The sequence below is a fragment of the Anser brachyrhynchus genome (assembly GCF_964034855.1).
Source record: "Anser brachyrhynchus genome assembly, chromosome: Z".
In the NCBI taxonomy this organism is placed as follows: domain Eukaryota; kingdom Metazoa; phylum Chordata; class Aves; order Anseriformes; family Anatidae; genus Anser; species Anser brachyrhynchus.
This window is the reverse complement of record NC_137697.1, coordinates 11,583,541-11,608,596: the sequence shown is the minus strand read 5'-3', so window position 1 is coordinate 11,608,596 and position 25,056 is coordinate 11,583,541. Positions and strand designations below refer to the sequence as shown.

General features: G+C 36.4%; 1 long non-coding RNA gene across 1 annotated transcript in view; it reads right to left on the bottom strand.

The window, feature by feature from the left end:
• Positions 1–6,924: 6,924 nt before the first annotated feature.
• LOC308185744 overlaps positions 6,925–25,056 on the bottom strand; it is a 33,158-nt gene continuing 15,026 nt past the window's right edge. Inside the window, exon 3 of the long non-coding RNA XR_013943713.1 lies at positions 6,925–14,778. This is a non-coding gene — a long non-coding RNA (uncharacterized lncRNA). The remainder of the gene's footprint in view (positions 14,779–25,056) is intronic.

Here is a 25,056-nt window from a genome sequence, read left to right as displayed (position 1 = left end):
ATCCAGATCTCTAAGTTTTTGGCCCAAAAGAGAGAACCCATGCTTGCTTTTGTAGCATTTTGCTTGTACGGTCTGATCAGAGTTTAGTTTGTAGGATCCAAACACAATTGAGGAACATTTGATTATGATTATTTTATTTGATTTTCTGAAGTATTTGCACAAGATTATTGTTGCTTTGAAGATACCTCACTTCAAGCTGTTCAGCTTTTATTCAACAAAGCCAAACATAATTTCTTTTTATGAAACACTGTAAATATAGAAAGCTGTAAATTAAGTTGCTTTGGAACAGAGAAAGCAATTTTAAGAAATGTCAAGCGATATATCTAGCTTTGAAATCACTCTCCAGAGAAAGGAACAGGACTTTCCTTATATTCCTGCCACAACGGGAAGCAAAAAGGCTAATTCAATTTCAGTCCAAAAGAAAGAAAATAACTGTGTTTACATTATAACACATACCAGTGGAAGAGATACTTGGGAAAAGAAGAATGGTGTTCCTGACCACACAACGTATGTGTAGCATAAGTATTAGCAGTGCACTCAATTTTTAAAGTTATGAATCAGTTACTGCTATACTACTTATTAGGATGTAAATACCAGAGTATTTCTGGAACTGTCTTAATAAAACTGAGTGATTAAATAATTATTCAAGAAAGCACATATATTACAGCAGTGTTATGAATAGGTCTGTTAAAGATGCGAACTATTCTTACTTTTAATATACCTTTCATACACTGAATCGTCTAGCCAGTGCACTCTAGATATACATAAAAACTATTCTTCTGTATGAGCTGGTACCTATTAAAGCCTTAAAATAAGCAAAGATTTTGGAGCAGGGTTCTCCAAACTGTGTTGCTGAGCAGAATTTGCAGAATTCCCCAGACAACGATGATAGATTACCTGATTTGAAGCACTTCTACACAGGCAGTTCCAGCTGATCCATGTTAATTCACTGCTGTGTGCTGCAGAGGTCACCTGTGCTTGGACCTGCTCTTCAGATTCAGTGTATGGGAGCAGAGCCAAGAAAAGCCAGCCTGCTTGGAGGAGGGAGCTGAGATGCTGTATAGAATCAAGGGTACAATAGCCTGGGCAAGGAAGCCGAGTGGATGGGAATGCACACAGAGAAGACAGGACCTTTGCAGTGGGTTTTGCAGGAAAAAGGTGGTGAGAAAGGGAGGCAGATGTTAGACTTCCAGTTCACACACAAAACCTGCACAAAACAGAAACAAGTAGATTTTTAAAAAGCCATCTGGTAAGGGAAAAGATACAAGGCCAGTTTGGGAATATATGTAAAATGTTACATGTCCAAAACAAGTTGTAAAACAGCCACAGTGTGCTGGTCAAGTGGGTGAATTGCTGAAAGATAACAGCCTTAGAAAACCTGTACCTTATTCCCACAAAACTTCCAAATGAAGTTTTATTCTTCTAGGCTTGTCATTCCAGGTTAGGTCAGTGGCAGGTACCTGCACAATAAGTTAAATTACCCTGAAAATTTAGTAAGAAATTGTGCCCAGAAGTTGAAAGGGATTTCTGAGAATGCAGCTACATAGACCATAATGAATATGATTCTGCTGTCTACTACACAGAGAAGTTCCTGTGGGGTTATATTACCTTTCATCCCTGGTATTATTCATTGTGCTTTGGATCCTTCTTAACGTGATTTTTTTTTTTTTTTAATGGGAGTGGAGGGGTAGGCATGGGCAATATAAAACAGATAGTGTTCAATTTAAACAGCTATACAGTAAGAGTCAGTGATGACAGAGCAAGAGCATTATACCACAGAAACCTTGGAAGTTTTCTCCTAATCCCTGTATGAGCCTTGATGATCAGTCCTTTGATAGTCAAGCATGAAACATATAACTGTTTACTATTACAGCCACATAGTATAGTGTTTTTCTATTCAAATGAAATAACTCATTAAGACATTACAGATAAACATCCCACTAGCGCAAGCCGAATTTAATCTCCTTCCACCCAATCTTAATAGAAAAAAAAGACATACTATGAAAGATGGCAATGTTAGACAACTAGATTTTGATACCTGAACTTCTGATTACAACTCCTTTTTCTACCACCCCTCCCTTTCATTTAATGATGATTATCTACAGAAGTTTTAATTTTATTGAAACTCTTGAAATCCAAATAGTTTCTCTCCTGAGTAACTTTTCTGTTCATTTGTTGCTAAATTTCTGCCAAAGAGCATTGGCTGTTCTTTGTTTGAGATTATCAGAAACTTTTAGCCAGATAATCAGCTGCAAGGAGACCTCTAATGTCCTGAGCAATTTCTCTTCTACAAGCCATTTCCAATTATGCATAAAAAATTGCTGGGATTGTTCCAAACTCCCTCTCATTCCCCCTGGGATGTTTCTCTGCACCAGGTCTTGAAGAACAACAAAGGGATGAGTTTTTGGTTTTGGAATCAACGAGAATAAACAGTTTAGTTTCTTAATTATTGGGCTAGGCTCTATCCAAAAGGGACTAAGTTTGGAATTCTTTCCCTGGCTACTTTTTCTAATCAAGAGCCAAGTGTTTGCTGCTCCCTGTATGGGTGCATAATTCTTTTCATTTCTTTTGGGCTTGTAGTGTCTTTACTTCCAGCTCAAAACTGCCTTATATTCAGGAATACTATGCTTAAAGCACAGATATAACACTGTGACAACCACGTAGAGAGGACTCAATTTTCTGTGCCTTCTGTTAAGGCACAGGAAAGCAGAAGTGCAACAATAAGCTCTGAGAAAGTAATGGATAATAGAGCACTAGCAAAGACCACAAATGTTACTTTTTTATTCTAACATTTATAGTCTTCACCAAGACTTTAAGCGTTTAATTTGCAGCCTCCTCACTCCGCACCAATCAAGCTCAATTTATTCAAGTGCAAATCCCACAGCAACTTTTAACATTGCAAAAAAGTAATTTCCCATACAGAAGTTGCAAGTGACTAGGATCAATTTGGAAATTTAAATACAATCTAGTTCATAAAAATCCTTTCTTCACCAATTCAAACCCTTTTTGCTATTCCTCTGTCAGAAGTCACTTAATTATTTGTTACTACAATGGCATTGCCCACTCATCAAAACTGCATACACGTCTTCTGTACTCTCAAACCAATGAATTTTTTCCAGTCTTTAAGCTATTTCCTAGGCTTTTCTAATCATCAATTCTGTAATGGGAGCTGCAGACGCACAGTTACAAATTATTTTACCTTAAACTTGCATTGCGCTCCTGTGTTAAGGTGTGAACTCTAAATTGGGAACACAGATTTGGATAGCTTCAGGATTCTTCCAGTTCCCACCTAACTTCCCTTCTCTATTTCATATAAGCAACTGAAATCTTCTAAGTATTTGAGAATGTCTTCCATGCCCAAAAACTTGGATTAGATCACTTACAGCTCATCTGTGAATCCAAAGAGCATTCCATAGAATTAAAGTTAGAACCATAGAATATCCCGAGTTGGAAGGGACCCACAAGGATCATCGACTCCAACTCCTGGCACTACACAGGTCTACCCAAAAATTCAGACCATATGACTAAGAGCATAGTCCAAAGGCTTCTTAAACTCTGACAGGCTTGGTGCTGTGACTGTGTCCCTGGGGAGCTTGTTCCAGTGTGTGACCACCCTGTCAGTGAAGAACCTCTCCCTGATATCCAGCCTGAACCTCCCCTGTCACTGCTTGACACCGTTCCCACGGGTCCTATCACTGGTCACTAAAGAGAATAGATTAGCGCTTGCCCCTCTGCTCCCCCTAGTGAGGAAGCTGTAGACTGTGATGAGGTCTCCCCTCAGCCTCCTCTTTTCCAGGCTGGACAGGCCGAGTGACCTCAGCCACTCCTCATCTGTCTTCCCCTCTAGGCCCTTCACCATCTTAGTAGCACTTCTCTGGACACTCTCCAACAGTTTCACATCTTTTTTTGTACTGTGGTGCCCCAAACTGCACACAGTACTCAAGGTAAGGCTGCACCAGCACAGAGTAGAGCACGAGAGTTGTCCATGGTGAGTTTTTAATCAATCTTTAGGTGCTACTTATAGCCAGAAACTGTATATTTTGTTTCTGTTTTCTGTTTTTTCTCCTGATGTTTTATACTATCAGCTTTATATTTTAGGTGTCTGCTACAAGAGAAAGCTGTTAAGTATCTTGAACTAGCTGGATATTAGAGATCAGGGTCATCGTATGTCCTCCAGATTCTGCTATAATTTTAAAATTATTACTGCAAAGGATGTCTAATCAGCTTGTTGTTTCGTTTTTTTTATCTTTAGGTAATACACCAAAAAATCCTATATGGTAACTTTCTGACAATAACACTGTAAACTAATGTTAACATACTGGATCCAGTGTTAACATGCTGAATTAAATTTCCCAGATTTTCTCTTACTTTGGAGAATATACTAGCAGATATTGAGAACTGTAGTTACAGTTGCTGTTACTTGCTTTTTCGGTTCCTGACTCCAAGGCGACCTGTAGATCTCTGATTCACAGCTGTTTCACTGCTCTTGTTCTCTTGCAATTAACCTTGCAGAACAAGGTATAGTGAACCCAATATCCTTGGTTTGGTTTCTCAGGGACTGATACTTGGTCACCCTCAGTGTTCTTAACCATACACAACTCAGGAGTATAACTCTCCTCTATAGTGCAAAGATGTTCATTTCAAATGCCAGTGAATTCACTGCCATAATCCAATGCCAATTTTATACATTTGCACTTCTATTTCATTTACTTTGGTTCAAAAAGCCTTCTCACATTGAATTGGCCTTTTACAAAGTAGTCCCACTGACCTTGGAGGATCATTTTCCCATAGTTAGCAGTATTCTGTATGTGTAATGGCTGCAGAATTCACCCCTGACATGATCACCACGTCCTTTTCCCCCATGGGTTTTCTTTTACTCCTCACACATCCTGTAAACTACTGAGCTGTCAGTCTGTGCAGAACAAAAGAGTCAGTACTGAACAGAAGTATTTCACATGTACCTGAAGCTTCAAAAGGCTACAACATTATGAAACAATATTAAAATGATCAGACAAATGATAAGATTTGTGAACATCATTGATTAATTCAGAACTAGACAGGAAAGGACAAACTGGAACTGCATGAAAGCAACTGCTAGATCAATCCAAAACTAAAAACCCTAAGTAGGTAGTTTCACATCACTGTTTTTATTTGGATTAATCAAATCTGAAAAAATATCAGCAAACAATAGCAATACAGGAAGAAATTTAGATAATTTAAAATTAGTATTATCATTGATTTATCTTCTAGAAATCTTTCTTGCTCAAAGAAATTAGATTGTTAGATCTGAGCAAAGGAAAGAAAAATCTTGTTCCAAGACTTCATCAGGGTACTGTTTTCGAAAAGATCTTTGAGTTGCATGCATCAAGCACTTTAAGCACTTGATTTAGGTAGGCTAGAGCCAGTGAGAGTGTTCTCTGTCAAAGAAAGGCATTTTGACCATTAACATTTCCCAAGTCCTAAGAGATTTACAAGTTAAGATTTTTCCTAGAAAATAAAATGCTTTTACAAAAGCATCCTGTGTTTACAAACTCAGTTTTCTATGAACTATGAATACGACCAAAAGCACTTGATCACTTCTGGTTGGACACATGGTGACATGTAATGAGTTTCTTTCTAAAGTCTTCTAATGTTTCACATTGCTATCCTGATCATCTGGAATTTGTAGATATTATTAACAAATAAATCTAGGCAAGGTTTAAAATATGTTTCTTAAAAGATGTAGAAATATTAACAGGACAATACTGAATTCTCAATGACAAAGAGAAGACTTTATTTCTGGGCATTGCTCTGCAAGGGGAAAAATTTCAAATACTCTCTGAAGCAACTACAAGGATCATACTTAGGAAAACTATGCACTCACTGTATTTAATGTATGAAGTCATCATTTATTCAGAAACAGAAGCAAAGTAATCCCATGTCAGAAAGTTTAATCTCTTCTCTGTTATAATTTTCTCTTCACTGAAGCACTAACAAGGTGTTTTATTGTGTTTAATAGCTGTATTACAGGTGTATCCAGCACAACTTCAACTTAAGTTTTAGTGTGCTTGCTGCTGCACAAACTTCAACATAAATACAGTTCCCTTCACAGTCCTACAGTTTCATAATTTGGATAAGATCCTAAGAATACAATTCCCATTTAATTCAATGGTAAGCACATAACTAAAACCCTGTGCAAGGCATTGAACATTTAGCACAGTATTCACTAAGTAGATCCAGATGATGGGCCAAATCCAGCTCTGATGTAGGTGGGCAAAATGCCATTGAAATCATTTGAGTTGCGACACTAGAGTTGAATTTGACCTTATATTTTTTGAACATGATGCCAAATGACTGCAAAAACAATGTAGTTTTTACTCAAGTGCAAATGAATGCGGTGGTTTCATCCTAGCCCCTGGAGGACATGTATTCAGAGCACAAAAGCATCACACAGTTTGGCACAGCTTGTAACTGCTTTTCCGCAAAGATCCAGGACTCGAGCATTCAGGGCGTTGCGGGTCATGAGCAAAGGAGGCGAAGCAGAATAGCTGCATCGACATGGCTGCACACTGTTTGCCTCTTGCTAACCTCTTGCCAGCACTCGTTTCCTCATTTTCATCATTCACTTTAATGTTTCAAGAACAACAACAGCAATTTGAATTATTCTGAAGTCTCAGTGGATGCACATTGTTCCTCCCCAGGGCCTACTGAAAGGCAACACTATAACTTTGTATTTATGCTGATAGAACTACAAGCTGAATTTGTCTTAGTGTGACTATTAACACTTGGCCTGTGTAATGTCTTACCTTCAAAGATGTCAAGGGTCTTTCTGAAGGCAAAATTATAGAAGACTGTGATAAATGGGAACAGTATTTTTAACACATGTACTTGTTAGCCATTCATATTTTCATATTTAGACTTTGGCTTCCAGAATTACTAAGCATAAGGAAATGTTTTTTTTAGCTTCCTTGAGAACTGTATTCATCCTATGCCTCTAGGGGCCTAAATCAGGATATAAATCCAAGCCTTTAAAGTTCGCCTTCAAGTCAGTAGGAACATCTTTAATTAGCACAAATAATCACAAGACAGATAACAACCAAAAACAAACAGAAAAAAAATAATACAAAACAACACCAAATATATATAGCCTGCAAAAGCATTGCTTGGCTCATGAGATCCAGTAACTAAATATCGTGAATATAGTCAAGAAGGGCTCAAAATTCTGCCTTAAGCTTGTACCTTCCCACTGCTTTGTGTAAGAGTGCTTAGTAAATTTAGCACCCATGTTCCCAGTTGCTGCTTTTCTTATTCACCTTTTCTATTTTGAGGGTAATTAGAAAGCTGAAAGCTTTCCAGGGGAAAGAAAATAATGGTGCGCGCGTGTGCGCACACACACACACACACACACAATCATGTCTGGGGGGAAATTTCCTCATTTAAATACAGCAGAGCGATTGGTGTCTAATAAGTTCAATATTCAATAAATAGAAGAAGAAGAGGCAAGCTTTCTGCTTTTGCTGGTATTTCATAAGAACAACTTTTGTTCTGCTATTTGTTCATCTCATTTGTACTCTTCAAACACTACTGTCACCAAAGAGATTTCCCTGAAAAAAATCACAAGGATAACACCCCAGGGCCACAGAATAACTGAATAAATAATCTGCAGTATTGCTTGTTCTCTTCTCACATAGGAAATGTGAAAGATAATTTCTTCCTCGCAGCCTTCTGTTCCACTCTTTTAGCAGTTTTTATCGCCAGCTTGATTCTTCCTTCCAGCATTTTCTAATCTGTCCAAATGAGATGTTACAGCAGTGTATAGATCTCATACTACTTCAACCTGCAAAATAAATCTACAAAGTAAGCTAAAAAACTGAAGTAAACCCAAAGCAGGTATCAATGTGAAGTGAAAATATGCAGCTCTTCGGTCATCTAGCTAGACTGTTAGGATTTAATAATGAAAAACACAAGTGGAAGCTGAGCGTTTGTCAGGAACTTTCCCATAAGCAAAAAGTGAAATTAAAAGTCTAACATCATTAACCCAGTTTTGATCACCTTGACTTACTGCTTTTCAGACTTTTGACTTGGGAATTTTGATTTTAATACAGAATACATGCCATTCAATATTTTCCAAGATATTGTAGAAAAGAAAGATTCAGATCTCAGAATTCAGAGTTAAATGTTTTTCAAATAATCTACCCAACCAAACGCACATAATGTTTTTACATCTACATAAACTTAGTCTGTCTGGTTACAATGACATTAGAATTAGATTATTCACAAGAACATTTAAACTCCTGTTGAATAAACATTTTAGATTTATCTTAAGATAGGTGGAAGATATATTCTTTCTTTCCCGTTTCACTCCAAGTACCAGAAAAATGATACAGAAAACATCATTGAAAACAAGCAAAATATTTCTTCATGAGCCAAAACCCAGACTTTTAAAATAATAAGATGTGCAACATAGTTCTTTTAAAAATGTACTTGATTATTTTTTCTCCCCTAACTCATTCTTTTTCTTACAGCTGGGATGTCTGGAAAACTCTAGTAAACTGGTTTCCAATTCCAGTAAGCCCCCCTAGGAAAGCTGCTTTCAGTTCCAGGAGAAAATTTTTACTTAGCGGTTAAAAGACTTCCAAGTTCATGATCCACAACAGGCCAACAGCACTTAAAAGTCAACAACATCATAAATTAGCTAAGTAAAACTAAAGTACTTAAGTATCTGAGGTTGATTTGGTGGATATCAAATCAGAATTTAACTCAGATCTCCAACTCCTATTTAATTTTCTTATAGAAATTATGTCTCAAAAACAATCTGTACCAGAATAATACATCATCCCACAAAAACCACCACTGAAACCTTGAACAGGCTTTTGTATTAAAAAGGCCAAACTTTTTTTTTTTTTTTTCCCTTGACCATTTCTTTTCTGAATCAGACTTTAAATAGAGAGTTTTCTGGGAGGAATTAAGAAACACACACAAACTGCCCCCATTTTAGATGGACTTTGACATTTTATAAGGAAGTTAGAGCTAAGTCTAGCCAGATTTTGGGTGGATGACTTCCAACCCAGGATTCTGCAGAGCGTAAGCTTGGTCACATTCTTTCCTCCAGCCATTTAAATTGATGTCCTAATATGGTGATAGGTGGCACTGTGTTGTGAACAGTCTTTTCACATAAATAAATAAATGCAACCCTTCATCACTAAATGCCACTGCACTTTTTGACAAAAAAATGTTGTTAACCCATTCCTTGGAAAAGCCAAGGCATGAGCTACTTTAGTCCCAAGCCTTTTCAACGAGCTGGCTCTGTAAGATCTGTTTAGATTTGTATGAAGAATTATGACAAAAATTAAGATCACTTTGTCTTATGCTATAGGTATTCCAGACTCATGCTGCCTTACTCCCTAATCTGCTGATGGCTGTAAGAGTATATGGATGATCCTTTCTTTGCACTGCATCTTTCATACCACCTGTTCCCTTCTTTCCTTTTTGGTATCACTGCTGTACAAGAATCCATGAACAAGGATTCACTGAGATGGGACACTTGTTTATTTAGGGGACTGAAAACCTGAAACTTGGATTGCAGTAACAATTCTACCATTTATATTCTGTGAGAGCTTTAATCTGTGTGCCTCAGTTTCACCTAGAAGAAAATTGAGTTTATGGCAATATTTACCCATGTTTATGAAACATCAGTCATAACTGAACTGTGGGGTCCAAGTGTATCTTGCTATCCCTCCCACTTTCCACAGATAAATAAAGTCCATATAAGTAAGCAGATTTCCTCTCCAAAAAATATAAAGGAGCAATTGAGAGGAGGGGAAAAAAAAAATCACTTCCTTATCAAGTGATCTTCTAGGATTTCATTTGTCTTGATTTTGCAGTAGTTTAATGTAGTATCACATTCAGATAACACTTCTATTTGTTGTCACTAATAATTTCTGTGCCTTCCTAAGAAGACTCTTGAGGATACCAATCCTCAAACTCAACTTCTTACCAGAGTCCAAGATTTCTAAAGAGCAAAGCTGTGAACCCCTAATAGAAGAGCAGACATTTTATTTTATTTTATTTGCCATCCATTCTTACTGCCAATCTGATGACATTCTGAAAACATTTGGCATTAGACAAGCAATACGGTTGGTCTAATTAAGAATGATTTTCTTAAGTACCACATATTATTGGAACATCCTCCAATAACAGACAACCTGTTTTCATGAGAGACAAGGTCTTAGAACTCTGTAGTCACTACCAATGTATTTTCCAAATCATTTCAGGTTCAGTTTATTATAATAGGATAATGTCAGGATATAATAGGATAATAGTAGATGCTGCATTCCCAAGTTTAGACCATCTTTATAAAAAGTGTAACACATTAAAATAGAAAGGTATCAGATTTATCACAACCACCTTTCATGGAAATGTGTTCTCTGTAATAACGGGAGAGATAAATACTTCAAAATCTTGGGGACAGAATGAGTTGTTTTGCTCTTTTACTACCCTCTTCTATCTTTCCAGTTTGGCTGTTTTCTTATGCATCCATCCTGTGGGAGGACATTTACCATTCCTCTTCCCTGGTCTCCAATTTGTCCATCTTGCATGAAGCACAGCAAGAAGGGGCCAGGTAACAAAGAGCAGAGCTCAGTGAGATTAAGGCCGCAGGAAGAATCACGGGCACCAAGCCATGCTTCCCTCCACAAGCCCTGCAGGATGCTCAGCTTTGCCTCCCCCTCCCATGGGCAGGTTATGGCCAGGAGGAGGGGCAGCCCCCAAGTGATGCACTTTCACACTCCAGTCAATTTACAGACATCAAATGGCTCCACAGGGTTCTTGTGCTTGTACTACCCCATTTGTTGTCATCTTAGGCTCTGGAGAAAACTTTTGAGTAACGCCGAGTTTATTTAGCTGCAGATAGTTTGGTGAACTCCAGCTCATTCCATGGCCTGTTAACAGCAGGAAAAGTCCAGCCTACAGCTACAGAGGATTCACTGCTTGATGACATTAATAAGATGCAGATTCAAGAGGTAGAGACAGCTGTGATCTGTATCCTCTGTCCTGCAGGGTGAGCATGCTAAAGATTTTCATCTCCTTTATACTGTTCCCTCTCCCCACTCAAGTGCCAAGGGTGAGGGCAAAACAAGAGAAGCCGAAAGAAAATAGCACCCTAATTTTGCTTTAGCAGGAATTAGTAAACCACCACTAAGCAGACAAAGCTTAGTGAGCCTGCTGTAAAGGTACTCCAACATCACCAAATTTTTAAACCGATATAGTCATTAAAACAGAGAAACAGCAACTTTTTACAGAGGGCAAACCCAGAAGATAGATAAAGATAAACATGAGCATAAGGAGTGTGAAACAGGGGTTCTTAGATAAAGTCAAGATTTTGGAAATAAAATAAAAAACATAAAAAGACAGGGATGACAATTTCTGAATATACTTCAGAGATGACATTCCTATGTCTACATTGTGTATTACATTAAAAATGCATTTCAAATGAACAGACATATTAACACAATTTTTAATGAAATGTCTTTGTGTTTTTACACATCAGCATCATCGCTGAAAAGTATAATAAATGTATCTGAGGCAAAAATAAAACACTATGGCTCTTCGGCTTTTCTTAGCTTTATCTTGTCAAAGACTTCTTCCCTTTCTCATGTTAGCAACTACATTAATGGCAATAGTTTGCTTAGTGTTACATATAATTTACATAAGTGTTATATATGAAGAAACTGCATGTCACAAACTATTCAGACTAAACAATTTACATTCTCTTCTCAGAAAACAGAGGTTCCAGTTCTAAAAGCCATGGTTCTTGGGTTGTTCATCTAAACAGAGGTTAGCAGGATTAAGTCCTAATCTGTGCACCTGACACCAAATCTTCCAGAAAAATCCACACAGACAACAGATGTCTATCCTATAGTTTAGCAGTGAGACAAAAGCCATATCAGAGAAAACACAAGAGACCTTTTGAACTGTATTTATTATTGTGATGTAATATATACCTTTTATCTCATGTAATGTAATATATATTTAATTATTATATCTAATTTGAACAGGTGAAACAGTAAGAAATAGTTCAGTTAATAGTTTAATTTCAGGTGACATTGCTATAGTTAAAGGGAATATTGGCAGAAAGACCAGGAGATAAAATGAACGTGTCATAAGTGACTGAAAGATAATAGTTATTGCTTTAGATCAGTTGCTTCCAGCAAAATATTTCTTTGGTTATTGATAGGTGTAAAACTAGTATCACTGAAACTTTCTAGTAGTATGTTGCCTTACTATCATTGTAAACACAATTAGTGATCCAGTTTCAAATAACTTTCATGGAACACACAGATTTTACTGTATAAAATAAGTTCAGAAGAAACAACATAATTTAAACCAGCACACATTGTGTGATTTTTGTCTCCCCTCAGCATGTGTATTTCCAAAATGGGCATGAGCTACCAGGAATTTCAGTAGTTGTGTAATTCAAAGTTGTATCCATGTCTCTCTTTGACTTTAATCATCTGAGCAGAGAGCCATTAACATTAGTTGGGTGTCTGCATCATGCCATCGAGTTGGCATCTCATTTAGGTGTTGCATCGTTAACTTTGGTAAAGAGCATTGCTTTCAGAATGAAAGCAAAATCATAAATAAGGATTTGAATGTGAAGAAAGTTCAAATGTTGTGGATGGTCAAAAGACTGATATCTGGATATAGCTTTATTGGAAAGCTAAATATTTATAAAATAATTTGGGTTTTTATTTAAAGATCATCACATTAAACAAATAAGTGACATTAAGTTAGTCACAAATGTTCCTAAAATATTGTTGTTGCCATTTACATTTAGCCAATAGAAAGTTGAGTCATACTTCTCACACCTGACTGTTATTTTTTATTTTTAAAGCAATATAAGGTTTTGAGCTGTATCGGGCTACTAATATTTAAACAGGAACTGAGAATTGGCTTTGAGTCATATTTGGCACAATGTTGTACTTTTCCTCCCAGTGGTAAAAATTATTGCTGAATTCCCTATTAACTTTCACAGCAATGTTCTTTGGACAGAACTGGACAAATTTTACCCAGATTTGCATTCTGTGGAATCCAAGCAAAGCCAATACGGATGCAAAATACAGCCCAGCAGCTATCTGCCAAAAGGTGACATGCTGTGATGTGTCTGTTTGCCATCAGGATACTGCTGTGGTAAAAACTAATATTACAGTTATCGCAAACACCTTTTCAAAGCCACTACTCTTACTTTGAACATTTAAGGCAATGTTTACTTCAGAGAAACACTAATATGAATGTATGAAGAGTTAATCTGATCCCTGCAAATTAGCACTTTTGTAGTACAACATTTGTAAAAGAACAGATAACTTAGTGGCTTCAGAGGAAGGATTTTAATGAGATGGGGGGGGGAGGTATTTTTCTTTTTTAATGATGGTACCAGTTGTATCTAATCATTGTAGTACCCTGTATCCTTTTATTGGTGTTGACAATTGTTTTTTCAGCTGTATTTAATACCTTCTTTATTTTTGCTATAGAGAGAGTAATTACATAGTCCTGTACTAAAGTGTTTGTCTATTAGTTAAATGTTGTGAATATGGCCAACAAGCTATTACAAATTTTTAGCCTGATGCAGCAACGTTTTATAAATTCTGAAGAGCATGGCTCTGGCAGGATGATACACACCAATTTCACTTTGTAGAGTTATTTTTCCTTCATAACACTATATGAAGGAAACCTGGCATATGTTTCTCTTGAGTTTGCAGTGCTCACATCTAGCGTCTTCAACAGGGTTTATTTTGATCTAAACTGACTTCAGTATGGAGGCCATTTTTGTTAGCATAGAACAGAATCAATAAAATCTGAATTATAATTGATTCTTCTTTTCCATTCTTGGCATAGCTCTGCTCCATAAATATATATATACATATATATATATATATATATACACACATGTGCCCAAATCTTTTTCTGTAGCACATGCCAGATAGTAATACATGGATTCCAGCTCCTGCTTCAATGATAATCTGCAGCAAAATTCCCATGGGTACAAAACCACTTTGCATGGTATCCACTTGACAATATATAACAATATCCAAGCATGCTTAATACTCTACATAATATATTTCAACATCTGAGCCACAATTTTTTTAGACATTTGATTCTCTAAGCCTTCCTATGTTATTGTAAGGACACTTCAGCCATATCATCCCCCGCCCTAAAGTAAGCTGGAATAATGCTTCGTAAGAGCTCAGAACTCATTACAGAGCAGAATGGAAGATTGCCATCAATTCCAGCAAACTACAGAGTTCCTCCTACTAGTGACATGCAGAAAGATGCTAAGATTTTCTGTCTGATACAAACTTAATAGCCTTAAAATATTTCTAAAGGTGAATTGGAATACTACTGTAATTTATCTATTTTATTCACATTAAAATTCAAGTGGGACAGCAAAATGCCTGCCTCAGCTTTGTCTCCTTCTTTTAAGGATTTCAGTCCTTCCCCAATTAAAGGAAATTGCAAAACTCCTGCCCATTTCACTGGGAGAAGAATCAGATCCTTTCACATCTTTACCAGGGACAACACCCCATTTATGCATGTTTTCACATGAAAATCATCCATATCACCCAAAGTTACTTTTGCAATGGGAATTCATATCAAAAATGAGGCCCATAACACAGAATCCAAAGCAGCCAGTCACTATCATTTTCTCAACCTCTAACGTCTGGTCGTCTTGTTCAGTCCCAACAGGCTTCCATTTCATAAGCTTCAGAATGTAGGAAAGATCCAACAGTCAACAAGATTTAGCTGGAGGGAAAAAAGCAACAACAACTATGTGAGTGAAGCAGGGTGTCTCGCTTCCTTCATTAATAAACCTTAAACATATGTATTCTTATGCGAGTGTGATTCTCAGTAACATTGTAGAGCATCGTAGCAACCAAGCAGCTCTCACCATAGATGCTTATCATCGTTGTCCTTATTAGTGTGCTAGCCCTTAATCCCTGTAAAAATAGTCAAATTCTACACTTAGGAACACCTTACAAAATACTGAAGTCTTGGTGTGCAACCATTTCTAACACTTCCATAATTAGCTTTCGCTCGTAGAGGGGCCTGGGGAAGGAGCAGGAGGAGAGAAAAAGCTTTGTGTTAAATATTGTAAGACTTCCGCCTTTTTATATGTAACATCATAAAGAGAGAACTTCTGCATAAGGTTGTTCTTATGGTTTTCATTATCGCATATAGTTAATCAAAAACACTTCAACCCCAGGCAACCATCACACTGCAAACAGAATATTAAGAGGATATAAAAGCGTCCTACTCACTTGGAAACTAATTAACTTTGTTAAAAATGAAACAGTTTTTTAAAAAGTACTGTAGCGTCAGTAAGGACTTGTTGATACCTCAGATTTAGTATGTGTGCACACAAATGAAAGCCAATTTTGCTTTAGTTGAAGGTAATGGCAGTGGTTTCTTTGACTCCATTGCAGACAGATCAGGCATTTTGTACTACACCTACATCTTTAAAGAAATAGGATAGCCTTTTATGTATTTATATTTTCAATATACTCTATGGATCTCGAACCTCAAAAATCCCACTTCAAGGATATCTCAGTTTCAGACCTATATATTTGCTCAGTTTTGTCATTGTAGCTGTTTTGTTGATTTTTTTTTTGTTTTGTCATGTTTTGTTGTTGTTGTTGTTTGTTTGTTTTTATAAGTAGCATTTAGGTTCCTGATGCTGGCTCAATAGCAATATAGATACTCAGTTCCAGAATAATAGCCCTGAAAATCCTTCAACTGCTTCCTGCACTTTGTAGGTGCTTGTACTATTGTAAATAGCTATTTTCATCTTCAGCACAGACTAAGTGGCTTTTTCTTAAAAAAAAAAAAAAAAAAGTTACACTGCTCCGTGCTTAGCAGTTTTCCATAGCAAGATATACACCCAAAGTTCTGGAACCAAGATCCTTCCATTGAACTGCAAGCTTTCATTCTCTGAGCACATTACTGAACACCAGCTGAAAGAGGATCTTGCAATATAATGCATTTAGAAGATGCTTGGAAGAACGATCCTCCCTTTTACACCAAGAGATCATAGCACACATGCAGATCATGAAAGAATAATTTTCTGCCTCAGAACATTTGAGTTCACGTCCCCAAGAATGCCTACGCCCTCTAGGTTCTAGCTACCCTGATGACTGTCCAGTACTTGATGCTTTCAGACCCTCTTGATGAAGTTGTTCCACTAAACAAGAAAAAAAAATAATAATCAAAACATATTGAAATGTAAGAAAACAGCAAGGAGGATCAAGGCTCTAATGTTTTGCAGATCTCATTTTGCAGCAGGGAGTACAAAACCCCTCTCTCCCAAACAGACTCAAGAAGTGGGTTAATGTATCCTATCTTTTCTGCAGAAAACCAGCCCCTCAGCACAAGCCCACAGTCCCACCTCTCATGAGATGGCCATAGCCGAGCGTCCAACCCACCTTGCAGCCCATGAGGTTTCCAAACTGAGATCCCTCCCTGCAATCCTGAGACACTTAAGAACATAACAAAACCCACCTCTGTTCACTGCATTTCACCCAGAATAGCTGAGGTGACTGTAATCTACTGGTTTGAATTCCATTTTGAATTTTTTCTCTGTATGGAATTGATATTAATTCTGGGTCATTTTCCATTCACCAGTTTCATAAGAGTGCAGCTTCCTGAAAGTGTGCTTAGCCTCTGCCAATTTCAGTCCTGAACTGGCACTGAAGTCCTCCTGGCTAAACCCTGTATCTACATGGGAAATCAATGAAATTCTCAGCAAGTGCCTTAATATGCTATGGGAGTCTATGAAAAGCAGAGGCCGTAATTTGAAATTCTCCCTTGCTGACATGGGTCAAAATTAGAATAAGCAAAGTAAACAAATATTTCTGTGAGAAATCAAATACTACATTAGTGTATTTTTAGATATAACATCACAATGACTTAAACAATGATCTCAAAAGTTTAGGACAGAAAGGGTAATAAGTCCTTAAAATTGCTACTGATGTCTATGGAGTTCTGGGATATTTTAAGAGTTATTCTGTTGCACTGATTAATAATAAATAGAGAACATTAGAGTGGTTTTATTTACTCAGCTTTCTCTCACATGAAACTAATCCACACATGCATTATTGATAAATAATGTGCACCTCTCCAGTTCACAGTATCTAAATTATGCAGAATTAGGAACAGCTGACAAACCAATACACATAACTGTTTATCCTAGTAGATATCACTATATTTGCTGCCAACATACTTGATGAACTGCAATTTTGAGTAAATCCTATGGAGGTGGACTTTTTCCCACAGATGCTACAATATTTGGCATTCAGGTTAAAACCATTCTCATTACTGTCGCTCAGATAAGAGATAACAGAATTAACATAAATATATACAGAAGCATAATTGAAAACAACAATACAATTTAATATTTTTGATCAGGCTAATAAAAATCAAAAGTTCTGCAGTATTTTAGAGTATATTAACTTGCAGGTTTTTCAACACTTCATTTTGCTATAGTTGTTTCATCACAATAAATTATATCCTTCTACCAATGTTCACGTCTGACTTGTTTTTATAATGCAGTTTATTTTCAGCTAGGAACTAAACACAATATTGTCAAGCAACATCTCTCAACAGTCATGAAATATTTAGCACAATATTCACCTGAGAGCATCATCTAGCACAGATTTTTCAAAGCAATAATCTTAGGTTACATTTGCATTGAGTTTCCAAGAGGAAGTATGAGTTTTCCAATGCAGATACACAAGGCCAAATTCACCTCATCAGCTCACTTAATTCATGTCTGGAATAAATTTGGGCTATTCTCCATTCAACTGTGTTCAATTAGACTTTGAATCTTCAGTTTTATTTAGATGGAAGTAATTACCTGAGAAAAGCCCTACAGAATATTCAACAGAAATATATTAGGGATGTTTCACTTAAAATGTGGCAGAACCTACACTAAATGTTCTGCCCAAATTATAATTGGAAAACTTAAGTGAAAAATTCATAGGGCCAACTATGTACTTTGTGGGGTTTGGAGCTTTTTTGATCACTGGGGCAATACAAATATGAGACAAAAGCTGAAAACCCTAAAAGCAAACCATTCTTCAAATACTGAAATCTAAATCCTATTTTATTATGCTGTCAATGAATTGCTGAGATTCTCCCTTGCTTGTTAACATGATAGCAGACAGATGAGAAGAAATAAAAAGTACTGGCCTGTGAAAGGCAAATCAAAAGGGAAGTTGAAGGGATTTCTCAAGTTACTCAGGTGAGTCTTTACGCCCCAGCCACTGACCCAGCCAGTGGTCAGAAGGGTGCAGGTTCCATTTGGTTGCCCTGAACGCTCAGACATGGGATCCAACTGTCTGCCCAAAAAGGCTGAGAATTTGCAGTTTCTTTGTAAGCTTACTGCACAATAAACAAAAGAAGGGAATTTAATACTAACTAAACAGAGAGTGAATAGTCAATAACATTGTATAAACTTTTTCAAGTCACAAATCTTTATGCAGCAGGGACAACTTCATTACTGGATTATTTCTTATTTTTTATTTTTTTGGTCCCTCCCCTCAGTTTTCAAGTGTAAAATGTATTTTTTCAAAATGAAACCTTCACCTGTTAGCAGATAGCTGCAACAAATTCCTAACATATGTAAAAGAAAGGTAAAGCATAGATTAAATGGAAGTTAAAGTGAATGAAGGAAATGGGAGAGCAGTATGACTACATAGATATTTAAATATTTTTGAGATCTGCAAAATAATCATTTTATGTCTTTCATCATGGGTGGCATAATGTTTGTAAAATAAAAGATTCCAGTTTAAAATAAATAAATAAATAAATATGTTTTTCCATTGTTGTATCTCTAATTCTTAAATTTAAAAAGGTATTTAAAGTACCCCAATCAACATTTGGAATAAAAAGTAAAATATGTTACAAGTTCTATGCTATCATAACAACTATTAAATGAGGTAGCATGTGAAAAATACAGGATAAAATGCAAACACAATGATATTTGTACAACAATTTTAAGTGCAGTCAACCAGAGTTTATAGACCTAAACCTGAATTCTCTTATGATGGAAACATTATTTTAATGTATCATGGTGTATATTTCTCAGAATGAGTTAGCTGTCAAGTTTAAGTAATACCTTACATGCCCTTTTCGTAACTTGCAGAATTAGCTTTATGAAACCCAGCTGTTCAAAGTAAAGCCTGGACTAGCAGTGCCATCTAGCATCTTTAAAAAAACTCAACAACAACAAAATCCCTGTGCACTTACAGAATTGGTAGGTTAGCATTTATTAAGACTATCAATCTTTGTAATAGATCTATGCATCAAGTTGTAACCCTCAAGTGAGCAACAGGACATGTTTTGATAATCAGTGTATTACCAAATACAACATCTGTACACATCACAAACCATCTGGACAATAAAAGTGTCAGACAAAACCGTTTAGCCTTTGAAAGAGCTGAACCAAGACTGGGGAAAAGAGGGCTGCTCTTATTCATTCAGTGTTGGGTTATTGCACATTGATAGTGTGAACCTGTGATAGAGATGGGAGTAATGAAGGGCAAGAGGTTGTCTTCCCCAAGCAATCTAGAATATGTAGACCACTTTAGATTACCAGAAAAAATATTTGCTTGTAAGAGTAAAGAGAAACATCTGCTTCACGTGGCTTAATAAATTAACCCCCATTCTGAAACCTAGCAGACTTCTGCCCTGCACAGGGATATATTGACATGTAGCAATGCACATGAAATATATTCATTTGCTCCTCACTGTATGGAGTTAAAAGGCTTAAGATTTGCAAAAGTATAACAGTGAGCAAAATTTCACCCACTTTTATTGTTTGTTGAACAGAATGAATTGCTTGGCATTGCATAAGACAAAACATGAAAACAAATACTGCCTCTCAGAGCCTACAGTATAGAAGACAGGCTCTGAAATGACAGGATGTACTGGGAAGACTTGAAACACGGTCATTAATTATCATCATTGTTAGAAGCAAGCCTTTAGAAAGAACTTGAGTGCAAACAAGGATGAGAAGACACTGTAGCACAAGGAGCTGCAGAGGAAGAAGTGAGTTGAATTATTACAAGCTTAGCCATAGCAGTCCCTTAGCACAATGGTTCAGAGACGTAGAGAAAGGCACACACCTTTCCTCCATTGCTAAGAATCAGTTCTTTGAAGAGAAATAAATATCACAGTCATGGTAATTATATTATGAATCTTTCAGTTGAAGGTCCCTGAAGAACCTTATGTTATGAAAAATTATGAATGCCTTGGTGACTTTCAAACAGATTTCATTTTCTACTGTTTTCCCCAATTTCTGTGCATTTTTATGTGGACATTTCCCAAGAAAATTTTCAATGATTACAGCTATAATTTTAAGATATAGCTTGCAAAACTCCAGATTATTCCATTCCTGAAAAAAATTATCCCCCACCTGAAAAGGTTTGATTCTCCTTTACAGAACAAGTGCCTTTTACCCATCAAGAGCCCCACTCTAGTATTACCTACTTATTACTACTGGTATTACTTAGGGTTTTGTGAGTTTTGGCTATAGCATAGCATTCAGCTGCATTAGATACAAACACTAAACACATATCTATGATATTCTCATTTTTCGTATCAGGACTTGGACCATTTTTTACTGATATCTTAATTGTCTGCTTCCCTGAAATATTTTTTCCCTAGTATGACTAGCTACTGCCCTGTAAGAATAGTTATTTTTAAAATATATCATGTTTGCAGTACTTTCAAAGAGACCCACAGGGTTCACAGGGAACGAGAAAAGCAAACTGTCAATGCTTTAGTCTTGATAAAGTGTTCCTACAGTTGTAAAGAAATACACAAATGGCAGCATGCCGTGTGCTTTCCAGCACAATCACCCTAACTTCAGACCTACCAACAGAAAGGAACAACATGTACTTTGAAAGAGAGTCTAAAGGAAACATGAGAATGGAGACCTGGCAGATGTTTTACAGAGCCCCTTTCTGCTTTCAGTTGCTCATGTCAGGTTTTCTGGAAATGTTATGAAATGGTAACCCAGAGAATGTTTTCTTCTCAAACTCTTTTCAACTTCCCATTTAAATGTGAGTTTGCATCTTACTTTTTGTGTTTCAGTTAAGAAAGCTTCATTTTTCCCTCCTTATTTTTCATCTTTTGGGAATTCATTCTGGGAGAGTCTCTGCTTATAAACCAAAGGAGGCAAGATATACTAGTGTAGCTATTTATGCAGGTCATATGCATGTGTTCAGATGACTAATCACATCCCTGCAGAGGCTCGGTGCTCGATATGAGAGTGCTCCCATTTGTTAAGCATTGCCCATTCATGTTTAAAGTGTAAGAATGCTTCCAAAGGAAAAAATCAGCAAAAAATAAAACTCCACTCACCCACCTCAAAAAAAAAAAAAAAAGGAAAAAACAAATCTAACTAGACTCATTCAAACTCAAACACACAACAAACCCACCAGCACAAGGCTGATTAGCTGCCTAAGGCCACCGAAACCATAGGCACAGGATGTTTTTCTAAAGGGAGGAGGGGTTAGCTTGACCTTTTAATTTATAAAGGGAAACCACACACCCAGGTGTTGCAGCTCTGCTCTGTAGGAGCAATTAGGACATAATCTGGGTTGTTTATTTTGTTGGGTTCAGAGGTCCATGCTGAAAGATCAAAAAAGACTTATAGACACTCGGTAAACTCCACGCATGTGATGTTTTTCAACTGGCTTTTGTGTTGGTACTGTTTAGTTATTTGTTTATTTGGAGAGGGGAAAAAAAGAAAAAAAAAATTCCTACTCTTTAAGTGGAAATCCCACTTGGGTTCGTCTGCTCCAATGAGGCAAATTGCCCCTTCGTGTTGAAGTTGGATTTTAAAAGTAAAGAAACTTGAAAGGAAATCTGTGTCTGTACAGTGAACAGCAACCCTTCAGTCAAAGGTGTATCCTTAACACTGGTAACAGATACTCTGTTCTCGATGAACATGCTTTTACTGAGTAGTTTGTGACTTAGGGTATACAGTTATAACTAAATTTAGTAAAGAGACAGATTCAGTATATTTTAAACCAGTAACAGTTTACAGAGGCTAGAATAATTCTATTTGCTATTAAAAGAAAAATATATATATATATTTATATTTTTTTTTATTTATATATATATATTTCTATAAAAGAAAGCACATAAGCCATCAAATTACAACAGGTGTTTTAAGAGACCCTTCTGGACAGCAGTAACACCATTGTCACAGCCAAAGTTGCACACTTACCCCTGCTTCTTCCCTAGAATGAGAGTCAAGCTTGCATGGTTCTTCTGACCCAGACTGTGCCAGCCTGGCAAAGGAAGTTGGGCAGTATTTCAAACAAGCAACAGAAAATGTTTCTGAGGCTGTCAGCACAAAACCAATAGTGAGAGAAATAGAATATATGGTGGTGTTCCCAACCTCTGGTACCTTGATTCTCTTCAAAGTCCTGCAGGTGCTGTCCCAGCAGTGCTTGCTTTTAGAATCATCTCAGGTTTCCTTAAAATGGTAATGCAGAGTAGATGTGCACAGTAGACCATTTGGCTGTGACCTTAATTCAAGGAGAAATCTGACTGCAGCAGCTGAAGACACCTTTTTTTTTTTTTTTTTAATAAGTCCTTCTGTGGGACAAGACGTATCATTTATTATATGAGTATGTAATATTTAGCATAGTGTAAGGTCTTGGACAGTCTTCAAGCAAGAAAGAGATTCTTCCCCTCTACTTAAGTGCTTGGTAGTTGATCTGTCATCAACTACCCAGAAGAGAGTAGGACGGTAAAAATAGCCATTCTTCACAACAAATTCTTTTCCAAATCTTTCAGATTCCCTGTCAGTGCCTTTTCTGTGGCTACTGTTCTTGCAGCTAAAGGGAACCCTGGCCAACAGGATGGCAGGCCAATCATACAGTGGAAACTCTGTGAAATCTTGATGTTGGCACAAAAACATCTCAAAATTTGCCAACAGAGTTACATTACTGCAAGGACTAGCAGGCTGGGATACTGCAACCTACAAAGCCTTGCAAAGACTTGTACTCAACCTCAAATTAACACACTATTAGCCTGATCCAGAAGGCACTGATGTTACTGTAGACCATTTCCCAGCCGATGTCATAGACCTTTGGATCAAAAATTGTGAATAGGCAGGTTTGTGTGGGTAGGGCTTCCTCCAATGTGTGAATTTTGATTATGAACCTTCTGATGGCAGCAACTACCTGGGACATTTTGGGATATGGCAGTCTACCAAGGAATTGATAGAGAATGCTTTTGTTCTTGAAATACCCTATTTATTTCTAATGTTTGTGGACATTTAATCTTACATCAATAGGAAACTTAAAAAAAAGATAAACTGACTGCTTAGACTTGTCTTCATTATTCAGAATTTTCCTTTCCAAGCTTTTCACAGAAATAAAAAAAAATTGAAAAAAAAAATCACAAATCTAACATCCCAAGCTTCTAGAACAACCTGTAAACCTAGACTTGTCAATTTCTCTCTCGCTAGCTTTTTTTTTTTTTTTTCCCTACAAAAATGAAGCATGTTTTTCTAAAGGACATAGCATATGAAAAATTTGGCACTGTAAGATCTGATTCACTGCAACATCTTCTATTCCATTCTGACTAACACAAAGACCAGTGATGTAGAAATGTCAACCCTCATTTTATATGACATTAATATTTTCCAAAGCTTTGATGCTCTGAAACAAAAATTACAACAGAATCAGTTCTGCTATCTTTGGATTTAATGAGGAAAAAATGCAGCATTCTATAAGATACACAAAACTTTTTTTTCCTTTCATCAGAGCTAAAAGATTATTTGCCATGGCACAAAAAGGAAAGAGAGAGAATATCTATTTTTGAATGCATCTGTTGATTATGATCATAAATTAAGCTGACTTTTTGTTCTTTAAAACTGATGGAAAAGTTTAAAATCTCAAAAATACAGTAAGAGCAGGAAAAAAATATGGCAGTTTCTTCAAAATTTCATCCAAAAATAAATGTCCTAAACTTAGAAACCAATTGCTTTGCTTTCATATGACTGGAATATCTTTCCATTGCTTCAGTTTTGATTTTTTGGGGGTACGGCTATTGTACTGATTTGTGAATTTCTAGTCCATAAGCCTGTGGATGTCATACCTGGGGCTTGTTCCTCATCACATTACTGATTCCACATTACTGTTGGAGGCTTCTAGAAAGTTCTTTTAGCCACCAGTTATTGGACTAGCTGCAAGAACTGTGTGGAAAATAGATACATGAAAAAGGAGCTTTTGGTACCCTGCGTTAGAAAGCAAGTTAGATCTGATAGCCATTAGAGTTATTCTTAGCCCTAATATTTATGAAATAAAATAAAATAAAATAAAATAAAATAAAATAAAATAAAATAAAATAAAATAAAATAAAATAAAATAAAATAAAATAAAATAAAAAAATAAAATAAAATAAAATAAAATAAAATAAAATAAAATAAAAATAAATTAAAATAAAATAAAATAATAAAATAAAATAAAATCTAATCTTTATTGATTACAGATGTAAATTTTAATCCATATTTTAAAGAAACCCCAGCATATTCAAAGTTACAGATCTACAAAACTGGCAGTAATTTAAAAGGAAAGGCAAGATGTAACTGAGAAATAGAGAAGCAAATTCAATGGTTTATTTCTTAAAATTTTAAACTACATCAGATGAGCAAATTAACAAATGAACAAATAGCTGATGAGCATAACCTTATTTTGTCAGCTATTTTACAATTCAAAGTTAATGGACACTATGTGGGAAAGAGCTTGATGCATAGACAGAGTACCAGATGAGTAATCTGGAAATTTGGCTCTTACCCCTGCTACTGGACTTCCAGATAGCCTTTGGCAAGTCATTTCCATAGCTTGTACCTCTATTTCCTGGTATGTAACATGGATTTTCACTGAGATCTCCATTTTGAGATCACTTGATAATGCTCTCATAGTTCACTTGTATTGTTTTCATATTTTCCTGTGATTTTATCCTTTCTGAAAGCAAAATGTAGTCTGGGCATGTGGGATATAA